The 17646-nt window shown below is 45.4% G+C and overlaps 1 long non-coding RNA gene across 1 annotated transcript; it reads left to right on the plus strand.

The window, feature by feature from the left end:
* The first annotated feature begins 15341 nt into the window (after nt 1-15341).
* Nucleotides 15342-17314, plus strand: LOC141091405 (uncharacterized). Its single transcript, XR_012232506.1, has 2 exons — nt 15342-15448; nt 15572-17314. It is a non-coding gene; the product is annotated as an uncharacterized lncRNA (long non-coding RNA).
* The last annotated feature ends 332 nt before the right edge of the window (nt 17315-17646 follow it).

The raw sequence follows: 17646 nt of genomic DNA on the forward strand, positions 1-17646 counted from the left end.
CATATGATGTTGTAATGAGTGATTCACTACTAAAATTTAAGAAGGGACTGGATGCCTTTCTTGAAAAGTATAATATTACAGGGTATATACACTAGTCTCCTTAATATTGCGTTGATCCAGGGAGCTAGTCTGATTGCCGTATGTGGAGTCGGGAAGGAATTTTTTTCCCCAATGTGAAGCTTACTGTTGCCACATGGGTTTTTTTTGCCTTCCTCTGGATCAACATGTTAGGGCAAGTTAGGATAGGATATGGGTTGAACTAGATGGACTTAAAGTCTCCCTTCAACCTTAATAACTATGTTACTATGTTACTATGTTACTATACGCTGCCTTTTTGTAGTGTCACTTTTTAGCTCTATTGTGCCTCATCTGTTTACAATAAAGATTTCTATTTTAATTTTTATATTGGACTTGTTACACTGTTTTTCATTGGTGTTTATATTGTATATATATACAGTGTGTCCTGCACTGTCTCATGATGTGCTGGAATCTTGATGGTGGTCACCAGTACATTCAGTGTTAATATGTGGTTGTCTAAGTCTTCCAGCTCACTTTGCTACCATTTGTTCTTATATATTGTACTATGTATGTATGTAGTATGTACTATGTATGTATGTATGTTGTATGAATGTAGTATATATGTAGTATGTATGTATGTTGTATGAATGTAGTATATATGAAGTATGTAGTATGTATGCACATTGTATGAATGTAGTATACAGTATATGTAGTATGTATGTAGTATGTATGTTGTATGTATGCATGTATTGTATGTAGTATGTATGTAGTATGTACTATGTATGTATGTTACTAGTCACAGGAGAAGCAAGAGAGCACACAGTAAATTTCATATAGAAAAATGCAAAAAATTTTTATTAAATTTATAACAACAATCAAAAACGGATAGCAAAAGAAGTGCTCATGAATGATGATGGACAATATATCCCATGAACCAGCCTCACACATTCCCCAAGATGGAATACCCAATAAGCAACAACCATGGAACACAGATCGTATCTCAGATCAAGATGTCATACCAGCATCTAAAGGGTGATTCGCTATAACAGCAGTAACAAAGTATTATACGACCGATGCCTGCTAGCAATAGAGGTAAAGATAGACCCAATGCTAATTGGAATGAGGAACCGCAGGAAAAAATCCATGGAGCAACTTACCAGGGAGGGGAGGAGGAGGGGGTTCAGCAGTGAGGCCTCCGACGCGCATTTCTCGACGTCCCCTGCTGCTTTATCAAGGAGGAGAGTGGATACAGAAGTTCCTGTAGGGCCTTCAAATAGCCCATGACCCCGGTCACATGACCGGCGTCCACCAATGAGAATGGCACTAACGGCGCATGCGCCATGGTGTCTGCGGGTCCCAGGCTGCAGCACGGCATCACACAAGCTGCGCACGCGCCAGAAACCTGAAGCAGAACGCACTGTGCTGACAGACGCCGGCCACAGCGTGGAGCCACACACCACACGGCGATGCACGCGGCCATATCATGGATCATAGGGAAAGATGTATGTAGCCCCGGATCCAATGATCAATAGGGAACCAGAAGGATATAAAAATGCGCCCCAAGTCATAATGCAATACTGCATACGATAATAAATAGAGGCAACCACGCTATGTATAATATAATAAATATACATCAGAGGCTGTGAATATTAATTAGTATACATAGAGCCCCAGCGCAATAAAATATATAGCAGTACAGTAAATCTGAAAACGAGGTAGTAATTATATCAATTAAGTATATTAATCACCACAAAAAATGGGTACACTGACATAAACAGACAACAGAGGGAAAAATGACCACATATACAAGTATACAGCATGCTGCCAGTTGACAGGTCTGAAGGGGCTTCCATAGAAATACTTGATTGCAGAAGGAAGAAACATCAAATCCGCTGTATAGGGCTAATTCGAAACCAAACAGAGACACGTTGAGTAATGACTGAAAAAAGTAGAAAAAGAATTTTGATGTTTAAAATAAAAACAAAAAAAAGAAATTGAAAAAGAACAACCGCTGCTGAACAGCATGGGAGATATGGAGTCATGCGGGCACAACAACCAAGAAGAGCCATATCACATGTATTCCGTCTTAGCAAGATCCGGACATAGAAGGAGTGTCGCGTTAACCCAAGAGAAAGGAGGGGAGGAGAGAGGGCAACTGATAGATTAAATTGGATAAGGTTAAATGGGGGATTATAGGAATGGGGTGAAACTTAGAGACTCGTTCAGTCCTCTAGGGCTCATGGTGTCCAATCGGACAATCCATTTAACCTCCATTTGCCTGAGGACTTTTTTGTAGTCCCCACCCCTTATACCCATATGTAACGCATCGATCCCCCTAATTTTTAGCAACCTGCATCGCAATTATGATGTGCCCGAAAATGTCGGGGAATGGTTTTAAGTTCCGTAGGATCAGATGCGGTCCTGGCTGCACCAATGTCCCGCACATGTTCACGTGTCCGCACCCTCAGCTCTCTCGTAAGCCCCACATAAATTTTGGGGCACGGACAGGTGGCGTAGTAGATGACATTTGACGTGCCACATGATATCCATTGTTTGATTTTAAATTCCCTCATACCATCCGAGGAGCTGAAGGTGGAACAACGCAGGACATTGGCGCAAGCCAGGCAATGTCCGCATGGTAAAGATCCACATACCGGACCACTTGACCCAAAAAAGTGGCTCCGAACCAAGAGGTCACTCAAATTACTGGAGCGACGTGGCGTCATGGAAGGGGAGTGCCACAGGACGGCCCTCAGAGCTGGTTCTGTTCCCAGAATAGGCCAATGTTTTTGTAGAATGGCGCGCATATTGCGCCATTCATGACTATACGTAGAAATAAAACATATGGAACCATCTCTAGCTTGTCTGCCGCTACTCATAGTGGGTTGTAAAAGACCATTATGCGGGGTATCTGTTGCCCTATTGTAGCCCATCTTAATACACCTACGACTATAACCCCTTTTTAAAAAGCGATCACTCAAATCGTGGGCTTGTTTTTCAAATCGGTCATCGGTGGAGCAGATGCGTCACATGCGGAGGAACTGTCCGACCGGCATGGCCCTCACAGTGGCTGGGTCATGGGCCGAAGATGCATGCAGTAGAGAATTGACAGCGGTGGGTTTCCTGAAAATGTCCGTCTGGATGCGCCGATCCAAGTCGATTTCCAGGCGGACGTCCAAGAAATCTACACCTCTGTCATCATACTTATAAGTCAAGTGGATGTTACAATTATTAAGGGACCTTATGAAATGCCTGAGTTGGTCGACAGTACCATCCCACAGATACAAAATATCATCTATGAAGCGGTACCAGCACAGCGCATGGGAAACGTCCTGCGGTCCCCCATCGCCAAACAGATTCCTCTCCCAAGCGCCCAGGAAGAGGTTGGCATGCGAAGGCACACAGGCCGCCCCCATGGCTGTGCCCCGCTTCTGTAAATAAAATTGATCCTTAAAAACAAAAAAATTGTGGGTCAGGATAAAGTCGACCAGCTCACGGACCAGCTCACATAGAGGGCCATCCAGGCCGGAGGCCCCCAAGAACAAACGAACAGCATGAACTCCAGCCGAATGATCGATACATGTATAAAGGCTTTCAACATCGGCAGTAACAAGGAGAGTGAAAGATACCACAAGGATGCCATCAACCCGTGCCAGGAAGTCCGTCATGTCACGAATATAGGATGGCACTGCCGATGCTGAAAGCCTTTATACATGTATCGATCATTCGGTTGGAGTTGATGCTGTTCGTTTGCTCTTGGGGGCCTCCGTCCTGGATACATACATACATACATACATACATACGTATGTATTGTTTGAATGTATTGTATGTAGTATGTATGTAGTATGTATGTTGTATGTATGTAGAATGTTGTATGAATGTAGTATATATGAAGTATGTATGTAGAATGTATGTTGCATGTCTGTAGCATGTAGCATGTATGTTGTATGTATGTTGGATGTCTGTAGCATGTTGTATGTATGTTGTATGTATGCATGTATTGTATGTAGTATGTATGTACTATGTATGTATGTTGTATGAATGTAGTATATATGAAGTATTAGTATAGCAAGATAGCCCAATACTTTATACGAAACAAATGGCAATGGCCTCAGATTAGGACCTGCCATAATCATGAGTGGTTCTACTCCAAGGAGAAAGCGCTATCTGTAAGCGCGAAACGCGCGTCGGAGATCTTTCCACAGCCCTGGGCACTTGAGCACCATTAGGTAAATGTCCCTACCGCCAGACCACTCTCTGCGACCATGGTACTGTTATCGTTTTTGGGACCGTGATTGCTTTTGCTCTACATGCTCCTGCCATGTGACATTCACTCTGGCGATGATGCTTTTATTTTTACACATAGGCAGTAGTTGCTTGCCCGTACCCTGTTAGGGCTCACCCATTGTAGGTGGGCTTAGTGTGATGGCGCCCTATTTGTGACTCCTATATGGAGGTTTTCTTCACAACCTGGGGCACTTGAGCTTTTTTAGGCAAACGTTCCCATTGCTATTTTACTGTCTATCACCATGGTACTGCTGGTGGTCTTGGGACCACGACCACCCAATTATTCCCTCTGCTATGCGCAGTTTGCCCCTGCCATTTTGATATCCATTATGGTTACGACCACTATATACTCTCCCATATAGGCAGTGGCATTCTGTTTGCACTAATCTTAGGGTCCATCTATTATGGGTGGGCTTTACGTTATGGTGCTCAATGTGTGACCCCCACATTTTTCCTTTCCTGGCTCTTGGTGTCATATTTTACATGCAACTATGCTATGACTATTGTAGGCTTTTTCTGTACTTTGGTGTTAATAAAATTTGATATTTTTATACACAATTTTGGATTCAAGTACTCCGTTTCTCCTGGTTTATACATATATATATGAAGTATGTATGTAGTGTATATGTTGTATGAATAGAGTATATATGAAGTATGTATGTAGTATGTAGTATGTATGTTGTATGAATGTAATATATATGTAGTATGTATGTATGTTGTATGAATGTAGTATATAAGTTGTTTTTTTTACATTCAATACATTAGACGGATGATGGGACTACTACTGTCCCATCATTGGCTAATGTGTCAATCACTGTCATTGTAGCAGGCATCGCCCTATGGGACTTGTAGTCCCATCGGACAATGCCTGCACACACACAAAACCCCAAGCAGGCCCGCACAGACCCCCGACAGCCGGCACAGGCCCCCGGCAGGCCCGTACACACCCCCAGCAGCCTGCACAGGCCCCCGGCAGGCCTACAGACCCCCAAAAGCCGGCACTGGCCCCCGGCAGGCCCGTACAGACCCCCGACAGCCGGCACAGCCGCCCAGCAGGCCCGCACAGACCCCCGATAGCCGGCACAGGCCCCCGGCAGGCCCGTACAGACCCCGCCCGCACACACAGGTACGCACAGTGTCGGCCAACGCACCGACCACACTCTTCCCCCCTCCCGAAATGGATGTACAAGGAAAGAAAGGGTTTTTTTTAATTCCGATATTTCTGTCCCATTGACTTGTATGGGACTTCCGGTATCGGAATCGGCGATACCGATACTTTTTGGGGTATCGGTCCGATCCAATCCGATCCGATATTTCCGGATGGTATCGCTCAACACTAGTCCTTGATTACCTGGGAAGTTAGGTTATGGGAGACAGGAGCCCATGGGGTGCGACTGGACATGGTAGATGGTCCAAAGTTTGTGCAGCTGAGTCATGAACCTGTAGTGAAGGAAGCGTTCCGCACACTGCAGATTCGGCAGCCACATGTAGTCTGCAGTATGCTGGATGTAGTGGCCATGGCATTACGGCATAAATATCCATCTGAAGCAGATTGGCCCCCTAATGAGAAGCCATGGTTTACTTTAAAAGATTGTTGTCAGATGTTAAAGGAAGAAGTTATGAAAAATGCCATTTCTGCAAATGCATATGACACTTACATGGATATCCTTGTCAGTGCGTCCATCAGGAATCGCATAATCAGGGCTGCTCCCCAGCTTATAAACATGTAATGATGACCCTGATGGTGAATCAGACTGGGAAAACTATCTCTAACACCTTAGAGGCAATCCGACAGTTAGGAGAGTTAGGAGATTGGGGTCCCAAGCACAGTGGTAACTATACATCTGGGGAGCAGCGTAGAGAGTACAGAGACTATAGTAATGGCCACTGCACCTCACGCAAGGATATGTTTATTGCCTTGCTGAAAGATGGGGTTCCTAGAGAGAAAATTGATGGCATTCGTACAGATGAAATGTGGAAATTATACCAAAAGCAAGGGCTTCATAAGAAATCAGGTAGTTCCCAAAATAAAAAGGTGACAGTGAAAGATTCTGAATCTCCACAGCGTGGGCATAGTTGGACACGAAGGGGGAGAGGGCCCACTCCCTCTTTGTCGCCAGTGAAACCCACAGCGCCGGGGTTTGAGGATCTTTGCAATTTTTTTCCCTGAGGTAAAGGCAACATTACTGCAGACACGTAGAACACGGCAAAGGAAGTTAACTTCTCCTTCCCCATTGGTTTCTCAGTGTCATGTCGGACGCTGTTCACACCACAGCATCCGGCAGGCAGAGGTAGTTCCACCTCCAGCCACTATAGCCTCAGTGGCGCCGGCCTGATCTTCAGGCTCTCGGGGGTTAATCCTGCTGGAGACCAGGTTGGATGGTTAGTCACGCCCACGGTCTTTAAATAGTCATGCTGGCCTATGGGCGTCGCCGATTATAGCTTGTGTTTCATACCAAGTGGTTCCGGTCTGGAGTGGAGGTGTTCAAGAGAGAGAGATTCATATCTGGTGTCGTATGATCCGTCGTTATCCTTTCTCCTTCCCATATTTGTGTTTAGTTGTGCCCTGTTCACATTACTGTTTATTCCTGTGTGTGTGCGGCGCAGTGCAGTTTAAGTTCTCCCTGTCTGTCATTATTTGTGTGGGAGCTTTGGTGGTGACTTCTCACTGGGTGGAGGGTGGAGGGTTAAGTGCAGGGCTGAGCAGGAGATAAGGAAAGGTCGGAGGCTCAGGCATTTGCACCTTCAGCAAAAACCCTGGGTTGAGGGTCAGACAGGGTTTCCCCTAGTAAAGGGACACCACAGGGGCCCCGGGTATTTCAGCCTTAGTTGAACTAAGCCCCCGTGACATTATAATCGGCCCACATTTTTTCAGGAGTCCATGGATCCATTAGATTCCATAACCCGCCAGTTGGCGGCGCTGTCCATACAGGTCTCCGAGTTGAAAGGGGCAGTTCAGCAGCAAGGCCTGGTAGTAGCAAAGGTGCAAACGGCATCTGCAGGTATCGGTGCAGAGCCGAAGTTTCCGCTGCCAGAACGATTTTCAGGCGATCGCAGCAAATTTGTCATATTTCGGGAGGCCTGCAAATTATACTTCCGCATGCGGCCAATATCCTCAGGTAATGAGGCCCAGCGAGTAGGGCTGGTGTTGTCATTACTGAGTGGTGACCCCCAAGCATGGGCATTTTCCTTACCACCTGACTCTGCTACATTTCATTCGGTCGATAATGTTTTTTCTGCCCTCGGGCTCATTTACGATGACCCTGACCGACTGGCTCTAGCGGAATCTAAAATCCGCGCCCTCCGCCAGGGGGAGCGCTTGGCAGAAGACTATTGTTCGGAATTTCGCCGCTGGGCTGTAGACACACAGTGGAATGACCCAGCACTGCGGAGCCAGTTTATTCATGGGGTATCAGGGAGGGTGAAACAAGCCCTCCTGATGTATGAGACTCCGGCATCATTGGAGTCTGCCATGAGTTTGGTGATACGTATTGATCGCCGTTTTTTTCAGGGGGCACAGGAGACGCTACCTCTGGGGGAAAACAGAGGTGCAGGTGTGGTTGAAGTAGATGAGTCCCCTGAACCTATGCAGATTGCTGGCGTGGCACAGGTTCAGCCTCACGCTCCGGGAGTCCGGAAGTCCGGAGCATGTTTCTACTGTGGTAAAGGAGGTCATTATGTTAACGTTTGCCCGGTACTACCTAAGAGGGTCACACCGGCGGAAAACTGTTAAGCTCAGAGGGTATGGAGGAGACCCAACTGAGCGTATGCATATCCTCCATGATGGTATCTCAATGTATGCTCCCTGCCAAGGTTATTGTCGCCGGCAGAGAGCTACCTATATCAGTGTTTGTGGATAGCGGTTCCGCCACCAATCTCATAGATGAGGAGTTTGCACACACCGCCGGGTTTAAGATTGAAAAACTTCCTCACCCCATACAGGTGGTGACTATTAATGCTGTTCCCCTCCCTCAAGGGGAGATTACTGAGTTTGTGGCAGAGGTGAAACTCCACATTGGGGTCCTACATTCTGAGTCGGTTACATGTAGGGTCCTCCGTAATCTCCCAGCTCAAATGGTCCTGGGTTTTCCATGGCTGTCCAGGCACAACCCGGTAATTGATTGGAAAACTCAGGACATAGTACAATGGAGTGGTTTCTGCCAAGACAATTGCTTGGCCGCATGTGTGTCCGCCGTGACGCCCAGCCTGCCGGAGGCTTTGCAGGATTTCGCGGATGTTTTCTCTGAGAAGGGTTGCTCAGAACTGCCTCCACATAGAGCCTATGACTGTGCTATTAGGTTAAAACCCGGGGCCAAATTACCTAAGGCCAGGATGTTTAATATTTCTGGTCCTGAGAGACAAGCTCTGAAAGACTACATCGCGGAGAGTCTGAGCAAAGGTCACATCCGGCCTTCGTCCTCGCCTGTAGCCGCGGGGTTTTTCTTCATTAAGAAGAAAGATGGGGGGTTACGCCCGTGTCTGGATTTCCGAGAGTTAAACCAGATTACTATCCGTGATCCCTACCCAATGCCGTTGATCCCGGATTTGTTCAACCAGGTAGCGGGGGCAAAATGGTTTTCCAAGCTGGACCTCAGGGGGGCGTATAACCTCATAAGGGTCCGTCAGGGGGATGAGTGGAAGACGGCGTTTAACACTCCTGAGGGTCATTTTGAGAGTCTGGTTATGCCGTTTGGGTTGACCACCGCGCCTGCCGTTTTCCAACATTTTATTAATGATGTCTTTGCTCATGTCCTGGGGAGATTTGTGATTGTATACCTGGATGATATCCTCATTTATTCTAGCGATCGGGACACTCATTTGCAGCATGTTAGGCAGGTGTTACAGTTGCTCCGGGAGAACCAGCTCTATGCTAAGCTGGAAAAATGTTTATTTTTTGTCCAGGAGTTGCCCTTTTTGGGATATATTGTGTCCGCAGCTGGTTTTAAAATGGACACCGCTAAGGTGCAAGCAGTGTTGCAATGGGAGAGGCCGGAGAGTCTGAAAGCACTCCAGCGGTTCCTTGGGTTTGCGAATTATTATAGGAAATTTATAAAACACTTTTCGACTGTCGCCAAACCGCTCACGGACATGACAAAAAAGGGTGCCGATCTGGCGAACTGGCCTGAGGTGGCTATACGTGCATTTGAGCGTCTGAAGAATAGTTTTGCTTCAGCCCCCATTCTGGTGCAACCAGACGTGTCTAAACCTTTTGTGGTAGAGGTTGATGCGTCGGAGGTGGGAGTGGGGGCAGTACTGTCTCAAGGCTCGTCCTTGAGCGAGATGCATCCATGCGCCTACTTCTCCAAGAAGTTGTCGCCGGCCGAACGGAATTATGATATCGGCAACAGGGAGTTGTTGGCCATCAAACTGGCTTTTGAGGAATGGCGACACTTCTTGGAGGGGGCGGCTCACCAGGTCACAGTTATCACCGACCATAAGAATCTGCTCTACCTGGAGTCGGCCAAGCGTCTGTCTCCTAGGCAGGCTTGCTGGGCATTGTTTTTTACTCGTTTCAATTTTCTTGTGACGTACCGTCCCGGGGCTAAAAACACCAAGGCGGATGCTTTGTCTAGGTGTTTTCCGGGGGGAGAACCTCGGGAAGAGCCGGTACCCATCCTCCAGAAAGGGGTAGTGGTCTCGGCTCTCACGACTGAGGTAGAGGCGGAGATTGCCGAGGCCCAAGAGGAGGTACCACCAGGACTTCCCGCCAACAAATCATTTGTACCCCTGCATCTTCGGCCTAAGGTGTTGAAGGAACACCACGATTCGGTACTGGCTGGTCACCCAGGGGTGAAGGGCACCTTAGAGCTGGTATCGCGTCGTTTCTGGTGGCCCAAAATCCGGCAGGACGTGGTCTCGTACGTGGCAGCTTGCATCACGTGCGCTAGGGCTAAGTCACCCCGAACCCGTCCTGCTGGCACGCTACAGCCTCTGGGGGTACCCAATAGGCCATGGACAGAAATCTCCATGGATTTTATCACTGACTTGCCAGCCTCGGCAGGGAACACGGTCATCCTGGTGGTGGTTGACCGTTTTTCAAAGATGGCGCATTTTGTGGCATTGTCCTCTTTGCCCAATGCTAAGACGTTGGCTCAGGTATTTGTGAAGGAGGTGGTCAGACTCCACGGAGTACCGTCTGACATAGTATCTGATAGGGGTACGCAATTTGTGGCGAGGTTTTGGAAAGCTTTTTGCTCAAGGTTGGGGATCAAGTTGTCACATTCATCGGCGTTTCATCCACAGTCTAATGGACAAACTGAGCGCATGAACCAAAATCTAGAACAGTATTTACGATGCTTTGTGTCCGACAACCAGGAGGAGTGGTCTACTTTCCTTCCTCTGGCCGAATTCGCATTAAATAATCACCGCCAAGAGTCATCAGGAGAGTCTCCATTCTTTTGTGTGTACGGTCAACATCCTCAGTTTTGTACCTTACGTCAGGGTGACTCCGGGGGTGTCCCGGAGGAGGATCAGCTAGGAGCCCAATTGTCATCAGTCTGGAGGCGGGTGAAACAGCGTTTGTTGAGCATGAGTGCCAGGTACAAACGGGTGGCTGACAGTAGACGCGTGCCAGGTCCGGACCTGTGTGTGGGTGAATGGGTGTGGTTAGCTACGAAGAACATAAAACTCAAAATCCCTTCTTTAAAACTGGGTCCAAGGTTTATTGGGCCTTTTAGGATTTCTGCCATCATTAACCCAGTAGCTTATCGGTTGGAACTTCCCGCGGTGTACAAGATACACAACGTGTTTCACAGGGCTTTATTGAAAAAGGTGGTAGGCTTGGTGGACACGACGCCGATGCCACCTCCAGTCATGGTGGATGGCGAGTTAGAGTTCGAGGTCGCCAAGGTAGTGGACTCTCGAGTAGTACGCCGTACTCTTCAGTATTTGGTGCACTGGCGGCGGTATGGTCCAGAGGAGAGGTCTTGGGTTCCAGCCTCAGACATACATGCGGATCGGCTGGTCAGTTCTTTTCACCGTCGTCATCCGGACAAGCCGGGTCCTATGAGTCTTGAGGGCCCTGGGGTCCCTCGTAGAAGACGGGGTACTGTCATGTCGGACGCTGTTCACACCACAGCATCCGGCAGGCAGAGGTAGTTCCACCTCCAGCCACTATAGCCTCAGTGGCGCCGGCCTGATCTTCAGGCTCTCGGGGGTTAATCCTGCTGGAGACCAGGTTGGATGGTTAGTCACGCCCACGGTCTTTAAATAGTCATGCTGGCCTATGGGCGTCGCCGATTATAGCTTGTGTTTCATACCAAGTGGTTCCGGTCTGGAGTGGAGGTGTTCAAGAGAGAGAGATTCATATCTGGTGTCGTATGATCCGTCGTTATCCTTTCTCCTTCCCATATTTGTGTTTAGTTGTGCCCTGTTCACATTACTGTTTATTCCTGTGTGTGTGCGGCGCAGTGCAGTTTAAGTTCTCCCTGTCTGTCATTATTTGTGTGGGAGCTTTGGTGGTGACTTCTCACTGGGTGGAGGGTGGAGGGTTAAGTGCAGGGCTGAGCAGGAGATAAGGAAAGGTCGGAGGCTCAGGCATTTGCACCTTCAGCAAAAACCCTGGGTTGAGGGTCAGACAGGGTTTCCCCTAGTAAAGGGACACCACAGGGGCCCCGGGTATTTCAGCCTTAGTTGAACTAAGCCCCCGTGACACTCAGTCAAAGGGAGATACCAGTGATTGACTCTCTGGCCAAGCCCTCCATCTGGATAAGCGCCCTCTTGTAAATTTGACCATTAATTGGAAAAATAAAAATAGGCAGTGTGTAAAAGCCTTAGTGGATACGGGGGCGGAGGCCAGTTTAATTTATGGTAATCCAAAACAATTCAAAGGAAGAAAGGTGATAATCACAGGATTAGGGGGCAAACAAATAGAAGCAGTACAGACTAAAGTGTCATTGAAAATAGGGAATCTGCCTACAGCCATGTACAACGTAATGATAGTCCCTATACCTGAGTATATAATTGGCATTGACATACTGAAAGGAATGACATTGCAATTACCAGATGGTAAGTATCAATTTGAGGTGCCCCCCTCAGTGACAGCCAGACTTTCTCAGCTATCAGTGAGGCCTTTCATTGAAGCGGCCCCAGTGATGGCTGGGAAAGTTAAAATGCCTCCAGTAGAAATCCCTCCGAGCTCAAAGGTGATTAGTATGAAACAGTACAGAATCCCGGGGGGAACAAGAGATCAGCGAGACAGTTCAGGATTTATTGAATGCTGGTGTGCTTATACCCGTAACTACTGAATGGGACAATCCTGTTTGGCCAGTGAAAAAAAGCGATAGTTCATGGAGAATGACTGAGGATTATAGGGAGCTGAACAAACACACCCCTCCCCTCACAGCCACAGTACCTGACACTGTCACTTTGATTGAACAAATACAGAAACACAAAGGGACTTGGTATGGAGTGTTGGATTTGGCTAATGCTTTCTTCACCATACCAATTGATAAAAAATACTGGAATCAGTTTGCTTTCACATGGAAGGGAAGACAATATATATTTGCACGTCTTCCCCAAGGGTGGCTACACAGTACAACCATTTGTCATAGGGTAGTGGGAGAACACTTGGATGAGTTTGTCCTTCCATCACACATGCAGCTATCTCATTACATTGATGACATTATGGTGAAGGGAGACACAGAAGAGGAATTAGTCCAGCAGTTACACGCACTGATGGAACACATGAGGAGTAAGGGATGGGAGATTAATCCTAAAAAGGTGCATGGACCTGCACAAACAGTGATGTTCCTTGGTATCCAATGGAACAAGGGACACAGGGAAATGACACCACAGGCTAGGCAAAAGACTCTTGATTTTGCCATGCCCAGAGACAAAACACAGACACAACAGTTCATAGGACTTTTTGGGTTTTGGAGACAGCACATTCCACACCTTGGTCAAATACTTACCCCCCTCTACAAGGTAACAAGGAAAAAATATCAGTTTGAATGGGGTGAGAAGCAACAGACAGCATTTGAACGAGCCAAGGAAGCAGTGCAAAAGGCATTGGATCTGTGGCCGGTGTTGGATGATGAGGCTCTGGAATTGAATGTGTCAGTACAGGAAAGGTATGCTAATTGGAGTCTGTGGCAAAAGCAGGGGAGAAACAAAGTACCCTTGGGGTTTTGGAATAAAAAATTACCTGAAGCGGCCCAGCGCTATACTCCTTTTGAATGTCAGTTATTGGCGTGTTATTGGGCATTGATTGACACAGAACAGTTTAAAATAGGACATGAGGTAATGATTAGACCAGAAATTCCAATCATGCAGTGGATATGTAGTACCCCAAAAACCCACCGCATAGGCCATGCCCAGGAATCATCGGTAAATAAATGGAAATGGTATATTCAGGAACGGGCGAAACCAGGAGTAAGTGGGATTACAACATTGCCTGAGAAAATAGCTAAAGTCCCAGTAGAACTTCAGCCACAGGAGCTAGAGAGGTCAGTTCAGGAATCACCTGTGGTATGGGGGGGTTCCTTTTGAACAATGAAGTCGTGAACAGCGGAAACATGTTTGGTTCACTGATGGGTCTGCCAGGTATCAAGGTAACCATCGGGTGTGGAAGGCAGTGGGGTATCAGCCAGCAAGCAACAGGACGTTAATCACCACTGCTCACGGGAAGAGCAGCCAATATGCAGAACTTTATGCAATTTACAGTGTTCTGAGACAGGAGTCACTGAGTGAATGTTATTTGTATACAGACTGGTGGTCTGTGGAAAATGGATTGACTACATGGTTACCAACTTGGGCTCAGAATGATTGGAAAATATACAGCAAATACGTGTGTGGGAAAGAATTGTGGCAAGACATCTGGGCAATTGTGCAAAGAATTAAAGTGACTGTATTTCATGTTGATGCTCATTGTGCTTCAGATACCCTGGAAAGACTCTTCAATACAGTAGCAGATGAACACTCCAAAATATCAGCTGCTGATGCCAGTGAGGAGCCTGACCCAGCTGAGAAATTACTTGGATTGGCTCAGTGGGCACACCAGAAATGCGGACATCTTGGAGAGAAAGCCACTTAACAGTGGGCACAAACCAGAGGGGTGCCCATCAGGTTAGATGTAATCAAGGAAACAATTATGAAATGTCCAGTATGCCAACATTCACAACAAAGACCTGTTCCCCATGTCGCTAGGGGTCAAATAGCCCGAGGTAAACTGCCTGGACAAATTTGGCAGGTAGATTACATTAGCCCCCTTCCACAAGATGGAGGATGTCTGTATATATGCACGGCTGTGGATACATACTCAGGGTACATGATGGCTTGTCCGTGTAAAATGGCCAATGCTAACAGTACCATCAAAACCATTGAAACCACAATATTATATTATGGTATTCCATTGCAAATTCAGAGTGACAATGGTAGTCATTTCAAAAACAGAAAGGTGGCAGAGTTCTGCTAACATTGAGTGGATCTTTCATATCCCATATTATCCTCAAGCCGCAGGATTGGTAGAGCGGATGAATGGGTTATTGAAAGAACAATTGAAGAAATTGGGAAATGGAACCTACAAAGGGTGGAGAAAACATTTAAATGAAGCCCTTAATATTCTTAATAACAGACCAATTGGAGAACAGGAAACACCATTAATGAGGATGATTACCCCAATTTACAGATCATGCTTTTGAAAGCTACTACCACAGGACAGACAGTTCTCTATTGGGAACTAGAGTCGGGAGCTCTGGGACCTTATAGAGCCACCCCACAGGCAGCAGGACTAGATTTACACTCTCATGAGGAAATCAGACTAGAAATAGGGATTGTAAAGGTAATCAGAACTGCTATAGGATTGCAAATGCCTCCCGAGCATTTTGGTTTTATAGCTCCAAGATCAGGTTTGGCCCTAAGGGGAATTCAAGTAATGGAAGGAGTGATAGATCAGGACTATCAAGGTGAAATCAAGGTGCTCCTGTTGAATAGTGGGGAAAGTGACTTGTTGATCCAAAAAGGAGACAGGATAGCTCAATTATTAATTTTGTCTATCCAGAAAATGAAAGTAATCAAGGGAACAGCTCCTACAATAATAACAGTTGGAGGAGACCGAGGTTTTGGCTCCACTCATTCTCTGAATGATGGTGCAGAGATTTTGGTGAAGCAGCCTGGAGATAAAGGTCCTCCAGAACCTGCAGAGGTGATTGCCCAAGGGGCAGACAATGTGCTAATCGTGATAAAGCCAGGACAAGAGAAGTGGGAACACGTCCCAACAGACAGATGTTACCTCAGAGAATAATGTATATTTATATCTTCTTTTTAGATTCAAAATTGGAGATGGTGGATGACCGGTGTTACAAGCATGGTCCTTTTGGTCTCTGTTACTACCCAACCGTTATACAGAGGGGAAAGAGAAACTCCGATCAAGGAAAATGAGGCTTTATGGAAAACCAAGCAGAATTTATGAGCTATTTGGCACAACTGACAATCATGAGCCATTTTTGTATGGCAAAGACTGCTACTGCTACAAATGTGTTGGAAACTTGTATGGTAGCCATACCAACCCCCTTATGACTGTGGACCAAATTGATAGTGGGATTTATCCGAGATGAGGAGATTGAAGAAGATGTGCTCCAGAATTAAACGTACAACCCGTATTATGCTTGCATAAATTGTACTGGAGAAGACTTTCTTACCAGAAGATTGTGATTATAACGTAAATTTATTAACTGAATCAGAAATTCTTGGAATGTATCTAATGATTGTAGGATCCCCTGCTATAATGGCATATGCTGCCAATACTATAGATTATTTGTTGTTAATTCATAATAGTAATTTTTGGAATAATCTGTGCATGTATTGCTTTATGTTGCTGTCCTTCTTTGTTTTCTCTATGTCGCTCATCTGTTGATGTTATTCCTTTAGGATATGGTACTGGATTTAAATAATATATGGTTTCAGATAGCCAAGGGTGGATTGTAGTGTGAATTATATAAAAGATGTCTATTTTTGAGTCCATATTGAAATTACTGCATATTGAAATATAGGAACCTGAAATGTCAGCATTTGAAGGCCTCATGTCCAGTTCTTGAAAACCAGGATTCATGAGGTCAGACCCGCAATGGCTATTGAGATTTAGCCTTAGTGTTGAGTATACTAAAAGACAATGCTTGTTGAAACAGTATGTTTAATCCTGATTACTGGAAAGAATTAACCTTTGTGTGCGCTGTTGACTTACTTTAACTTTAAGAGCAGTGAATGGTGTGAGTATACTGACAAGGCATCACCTGATATTTGTGTCATATTGGGGTTAAAAGTGGACTAGGCATATAGACAATTGCACATTATTGTACATAAGGCTATAGAAATATGGCTGGGGAAGCCTAATGTAGAACCAGGAATATAGTTGGCGATCTGAAACCCATTATAGTGTATTCAATCTTAAAGATCTCTTTAACTGTAGTCTGAAATATATATGTTTTGTGCTAGGGTTCTGATCATAGCATGTTGTTGGAAACTTTGTTCTGGTGTATGATTTACTGTTATCATATGTAAATGTTAGGGCAATAGTAAATAGTCCGAAGAGGCAAGCTTTGTTTGAAGTAATTTATTCATGATAGCTGGCCACTGTCATGTGATTGGAACATCAAACCACTAACTTGTGTATTTTCATGTTTACACAATATTATATCGTGTAAGCCTTTGTTTAAAGCATATAAAAGCTGGTAAAGCAGTCACTGAAAACAGAAGCTTTTGTGGACCTATGTAAGGGGGCGCTCTTCACAGTGTGGATCCTAGAAAGCATTCTCTGTCTTCGCTGACCGCTTCTCCAGCTGACGTATTTTCCGGACAGATGACGTAAATGCCCCTAGTGAAGATTCTTTTCTCTTCTTCTTTCTGATGTGAGTATATGTACCAAAACCTTTGTAATCTGAATATATAAGTATACGCAATATCATATCATTTTCTATTTCCCGTAATTGCTATATCATTGTCATATATTTCATTAATTTGATATTTTATCATTTAAATTAATCATTGCATAATAAAATTGTGTTATATCCAAGTGGTGCCTTCTTTAAAGCCGTATCCGAACATAATTGCTAAACAGTTGGCAATACATAGATGCTTCTGGAAACATTGGCATCTTTTTCCTTGAAGCATCTTCCCACTGACTTCTAATATAAAGCATTTTCCGAGCTGAAAATGGCAGAAGAAAAGTCCATTCACTTCTTTTAACTGCTTGGTGTCTTTGGAAACCTGACACAGTTAAAAGACATTGAAAAGACTGAACATATGAACAGCAAGTCATTTTTACATAGAAATTAATGTGATATATATATATATATATGTATATAAATATATATATGTCATATTTTAAGAGCTTTTTTCAGGCGA

Source organism: Dendrobates tinctorius, unplaced genomic scaffold (genome assembly GCF_039654945.1).
Source record: "Dendrobates tinctorius isolate UK_male_01 unplaced genomic scaffold, ASM3965494v1 ptg000051l, whole genome shotgun sequence".
In the NCBI taxonomy this organism is placed as follows: Eukaryota; Metazoa; Chordata; class Amphibia; order Anura; family Dendrobatidae; genus Dendrobates; species Dendrobates tinctorius.